Genomic DNA, 6,240 nt, shown 5'->3' with positions numbered 1-6,240 from the left:
ATGCTGCTGTTTGGGCCCGGCAACTGTACTTGCTGTGCGTGCATCCCTAACTAAACCCGGGTTTGCAAGTCCCGAATTTAGTAGGGTTTACTAGGTTATCTAAACCTAGGGACGACTATGGGAGCCCAACCCAATGGATATCTAATCTAGTACAGTGCCACTGCTAAAAGTAAAATACTGAACATAAGCTAATATTTCTGGTCTTGCTTTTACTAGGTTGTCTAAACCTAGAACTAGGTTGTCTGAACCTAGAGGCGACTGTGGGAGCCCACCCATTGGACGTCTAGTCCCATAATAGCTGTAGCAAGACTAATAAGCTGTAAAATGCTTCTATTGCATTTATCTAAGCTAGTAAAATGCTTAATTGCATTTTAACTATGCTAATAATTTAATCGAACACTTGGTATGCGCTAATTCGCATCCTTTATGCCGAAAATCTACATACTACTAAACTGAAGCATGAAATTTATACGGAAGCTACTTATACTGCAGGTGAGGGGTTTCTTACCTCCTGTGCTAGTTTTCTTACGATTCTAATCACTAGATTTCCGGTGGAGATGATCTTCTTGACGATCCTCTCGCGTCTACGTGTTCCTCTCGTGGAGAGAAGCGTCCTTGTGTTGGAGTCGTCGCCGGAAGGTGCTCCTAGAGTCTTTGGGATGAAACCCTAGCCCTTGGGGACTTGGTGCACCGAGAGAAGGAGAAAAGGGAGAGGTGGCGTCGGTGAGGGTTTAAGGGAGAGGAAATCCTGATCAAAATAAAACTTCACTTAATAATTTCCTATTTATATCAAGTGGTTAAATTCGCCCAACTCAAATATAAATATAATTACCTCCCTTTTCTTTTAGCACGGCCCTGCTGGGTTCACTTGGTTACTAGAGTCCACTATAAGTCGTAGGACCCAATAGGTCTCGGGTTCAATTTCCGCATAGGTTATTTTCGTTTTCTATTTATTTTTGCTACTTCCGCTACTCTAAAAATTCTGTAAAAATATCCTAAAATTCTAGAAAAATCATAGAATATTTCTAATAATTATTTTGAGAATTTTCGGGCGTTACAAAAACTAGAGACAATAACCAAGGCAATCAAACCTCTAACATATTTATGTAACGTGATTCGGAGATCACTTACTCCTACTCCATGGCTCTCCATATGTGGACGATCCCAATTTGTTAGTGGATGATTCTTCGGAAAACTTTCGGCTAGCTCGCGTAGCTCCTTATGAGTGAAGAAATCTCACCACAACTCTCACAAGATCACTTGAGTACTTGGAGACTCTAATTAGGGTTAACCACCACTAATTTCGTCACTTTGCTCAAGAATCCTGAGCTCCATTAAATAGAGCTCGGATGGAAACATCCAAGCAATGTTTTCGCCACCAGTTGACTGCCATACTTTCTAATCGACTAGCTTTCGTGGTTTTCGACCGTTACAAACCAACGACTCGATATCAGTCGACTGATGAAAATACCGATCGACTGCTATAGTAATGCTACAATAATACTATAGTAACTACTATAGTACCCTAGAATTTTATCCTGAGTACAGTCTCTCATACACTCATCCTTGCCCGTACAACCTAGACCTAGCCTTCTAGCCTCTTCCATCAGCCTCGCACCCCTCGGACGCCTCCCCATCCTTCATGCCTTACTTTCTAGAGCTTCCATCGACTTTGCCATTGTTGTCGGGGTTTCCTTTGCCAAGAGGTCGCGCCTCTGGGACTTCATCCATTGTCAAGTCACACTTGGACTTACATTGCCAAGACTAAATGCTTGAACTTATACTGCCAAGACTCACCCTTAGACTTTCCTCCTTTACCAAGATCATACTTAGACTTTACTTGTTGTACCTGTATTCAACATACTCACAATGCATATCAAATACAACAATAAACCTAACTTAAACCTTTGCCCAAACATCAAAACCTAGGGTACCTAGATTGCTCCAACAATAGATTCATCCCAAAATTTTTGAGGAATTGATGCATGATGAAGAAAAGATAAAGCAGTTTCAACTATATTTAGATGTCTTCTCTCAGCAAAGCCATTTTACTTGGAAGTGTGAGGCCAAGAGATTCAATGAACAATTTCATTAGAGATAAGATGACGATAGAGAGTTTGATACTCACCTCTCCAAACAGAATGAAGAGAGAGTATCTTGCGATTAAAAGAACGTTCAACTTATTTTTGAAAACAACAGAATATATTTAATAAATCAAATTTTCTTTTCTTAAAATAGAAATGATCAATACAAGTGACATAATATCAGAAGGTGTAGTTAGACAAGATAGGTGCAGAATCCTATATCACAGATTGAATTATTTTAAATGAAAATTAGAAATATGATTAGATGAAGAAAATAGTAATTTATGACTTTTAGCTTTCCTGCATGCCCTATATAAACGAGATAGAGAGGAGGTAAAGGAAGTAAGTAAATTATACCGATTGATGATCGACTAAATAATGTGAAGAAAAGGATGACCAAGTCAAACATGTTAAATAAATTTATTTGTGTGTTCACCAATAAAAGTTTTGATTGAGGAATTTTGAAAAAAGTAGAGATCATTTTTTTATTCCACCATGAAACGAGGTAGTATTTGTTCCTCATAAGACAATGATTTCAATAAAATTCAAAATAGACATTATTATCCAGACAAAATCAATGAGTAGGGAGCAAATTTTTTATAATAGATGGAATATAAAAGATATTGCACATGTTGAAATTTTGATTAAATAACTAAATGAATGTGTTCATAACATTAGCAATATGCAAATATGAGTTATCGTCTATTTGTACCATATCTGAATTATAATATGATATTACTTCTGTAAAAATATTATAGTCTGGTGTTTCAATATATCATTATAATTTTTTTTTGTGATTTACCGAGGAAAGACACAGAAGAAAATACTTTAGGACGGATTTGTAAAATAAGTGTTTGTCTTAAAGCTCGAGTATCATTAATAAAATTTAAGTCAAATCTTCTTAGATATTGAATATTAATTTATCTAATTTCTTTGTCTGTCGAGATGTTGGACATGGATCATCGAACCAAGTCCGAAACAAAAGATTACAAAAAATTTGTGCCTTTCACTAATTAAATTTCCGACTCGATGAAAATATTTCACTACAAGGATCGGTCGCATGCATTGAATTTTGGTGCAGTATATATATATATATATATATATATATTATTAGTATGTTTTTTTAGTTGTAGGATGGTTAATTTTTGTTTGAATTGTTTTTAAAGAAAAAAGATATACAATTTTAAAATTCTCTTTACTCCTTATTTATCCACAATGCTCTCCATTTTTGACCTGCTCAAGTCAACTTCCAACTCCATTATTTTATTTTATAATTGAATGGTAAACTGACTTGAATACTTCTTCAGTACTTTTTAATTCTGAAAACAATTTTTTTTTAAAAAAAAAAACAGTCTTCTTGTTCATTTTGATAAACTTTTGTTCCTCTACAAAAGAGAGTTAAACACAAACCAAGAGAATTCATAGATATATATCACAATTCACAAGCACACACCTTAAACACATGCACGCAGTGCCACACGGTTACACAATCAATACAAAAGCCTCCACCTTCCACCACAATCTTCTCATTTATTTTTGAGCACAAATTTTGTATACAAACCATATTTTAGAGTCTTCCGGTCAATTATTTATTTAAAGGCAAGGGACGACTCCTGTGCTCTGATGGACCAAAACCGTAACGACGTAAGAATTCTTTGATAGAATCCCTTGCTACCTTTAGCTTACTGCTCTTGTTTTCCAAAGCTGAATCTCTAAAACTTAACGAGTTCATGATCCCGCTGTCATTGCTTACCGCTCTTGTGCGGTTCGAAGAGTTGGAGTTTCGAAAGGAGGATAAAAAATCCCTCTTCTTGTCTTTTGCATAGAAGTAAAGTGTGCAAAACTTAGAACAAATAGAGAGATCATGAGAGAACTAGAAGTGAATAAGGCATTAGTTAGTTACCTGGTATCCAGCTTTGATTTCTTGTGTCGTTTGAAGAGCTGGAGTTTCGAGAGAAGAAATCCCACATGCGTTCTTTCAATCTGTCCATGTGATCTCCTGAAAAGAAGTCAAGTGAGTAAAAACTTAGAAGGAATAGAGAGATCATGAGAGAACTAGAATAGAGGTGAGCAAGACATTAGTTACCCTGATAATCTTGAAGCTTTCCTGCTTCTATTCTCTATATACAGAAAACAAGGAGATTTTTTGTAAAAAAAGTTGTTTGAAGGTCTCAAATCTGACCTTGTATATATATAATCAAAATAGTTCAATAAAGTCTCCATGTGGTTAAGTTAGTTGTGACTTTTAACAATTGCCAACTGTCGTTTAATTTTTATTGTTTTCATGGTGAATTTTCTAATTCTAAATTTTATAATGAGAATTTCGCTGAGGTCGGAGGATGAAAAGAGCTTTTTGTCTGATTATGAGCTAATCAAATTTTGACGAATAGATTCATAATCCATCCTCGAGTACTTGTCCCTCGGATGGTAGGTGGTAGGTGATACGATGAATTTTCATACAACGAATGTTTGAATCTTACGCACGGTACCTCATAATTTTATGGTGGTTGAACCACTCGTAATATATTGATCGTCCGTTGTATTTTTTTTTTAAATTTATCTTGATGACTAATAATTTTTTTTTTTAAGGAATGAATCGGTCATTTACAAAATTAGTCCGCTCAAAAAGTTGAATACTTTAATTGATCCTTTTGTGTTTTTCAGATTTATCTGGTCGATAAAAAATTTTCATAAAATTAGATCAATCATTTATATCTGAATTATATATAAAAAAATAACCCCAATAAACAAAGTTAAGGAGGAATGCAAACTGTCATGACATCTCCAATGATGAGGACTCTCCACGGACTCCAACATTAATATCAAATCAAAAGTAAAAAAAAAAAAAAATTCACTCATCTCTTTATTTTGGAAGATCTAGACTTTCTTATCATTCCTTTATTTTTAATTTTTTTAAGCAAAAATTAAAATAAAAAAAATCATTTTAATTAAAAAAAAAATGGGTGCTGCTTCCACATGTTTAATAAAAGAGCCCATGTGGCTGCTCTAACTAGTATATTCGTTCTCGTTTGCCTTCAACTCCTCTTTTCTCGCTAAGTTTTCATTATGGTCTGTTCTAGTGCGAAAGTGATACAAGAGCATTTAGGAACACAATCATTTCATATCATCTAACTTCTCTTTTGGATCTTAAAGAAGAGTGATCAAGGCTACTTACAAGGAAGATGATTAATTTGTGACCTCCTGACATTGTTGCATGCACTCTATTCAGAGTCTAGATAAGACGAAATAAACTAGCTAAGTTGTCAAAATTTTAAATTTGATCTTTTGACTTTCCTTTTATTTGTTTTAAATTTTTAGAATTTAGTATTCTTTTCTAAAAATTAATATAGATTTTATTCTTTCATTTTTAGGATTATTTTTTTAAAAGTTAGTTAGATTTTATCTTTTTTTTTTAAGATTAATTCTTTTTATCTTTTCTTTTCTTTTGTTGCGACTTTTTTGTTGCTATTTTTTCTTATTTTTAGGTTATTTAAATAAGGGTTAAGTCGAGGTGGTTAATATTGAATGAATGTGGAGTTTGGCTTTGATTTGAATCAAAATTATTTTCGTTTAAACCTAGAGGCGGCTCCTCTTTGTTTAAGAATTATTTTTCTATATCTTTCTCTGCAAACCTCTAATTCGAACGACGCGCCCAAAGGTTTCTTCCCCTGCGTTAGAAAGGGAGATGTGGGTGACTGTCCCAAAACTCCCTCTCTTTCCAACTTGTACACGGACACAAAGTCCAACTTCCATGAATAGGCGATCGGAGGAAGCCAAAACACTACCACAACCTTCTTTGCGAAGTAACAACAACAACAACAAGAGACGAAGCGAAATGAATTTGACTAATCTTGTTCTTAACATGTTTCAACCAATCTGACGCTATGCGGAAGCATAAATTTAGTGAAGATGGGAAATAGAGACGATGGGTAGAAGTTGTCAATATTGTTGTTGACAACCACACAAGTTGCTGGCACCAACGAATTTTGCACAATCTATTTCCGGAGATATTGAAAAAATTACTAAATTGAAATTACACAAAATTAGTTGTAACTTATCTATTGAGATGACCTGTGCGGATAATCTCAGGCTGCCAGCGAGGCAGGTTCTACTAAGCTTTTGATGGTCCGAGTTATGGAGTTGATACGGTGTGTAA

At 34.6% G+C, this 6,240-nt stretch overlaps 1 long non-coding RNA gene across 1 annotated transcript; it reads right to left on the bottom strand.

The window, feature by feature from the left end:
• Nucleotides 1-3,484: 3,484 nt before the first annotated feature.
• LOC122034813 lies at nucleotides 3,485-4,248 on the bottom strand. The gene is made up of 3 exons (XR_006126786.1): nucleotides 4,171-4,248; nucleotides 3,988-4,083; nucleotides 3,485-3,899 (listed from the first exon to the last, which is right to left on the bottom strand). It is a non-coding gene; the product is annotated as an uncharacterized LOC122034813 (long non-coding RNA).
• Between the last annotated feature and the right edge of the window lie 1,992 nt (nucleotides 4,249-6,240).

This window comes from Zingiber officinale, chromosome 11B (assembly GCF_018446385.1).
Source record: "Zingiber officinale cultivar Zhangliang chromosome 11B, Zo_v1.1, whole genome shotgun sequence".
Classification (NCBI taxonomy): domain Eukaryota; kingdom Viridiplantae; phylum Streptophyta; class Magnoliopsida; order Zingiberales; family Zingiberaceae; genus Zingiber; species Zingiber officinale.
The sequence above is the reverse complement of the archived record's forward strand: the minus strand, read 5'-3'. Positions and strand labels throughout refer to the sequence as shown.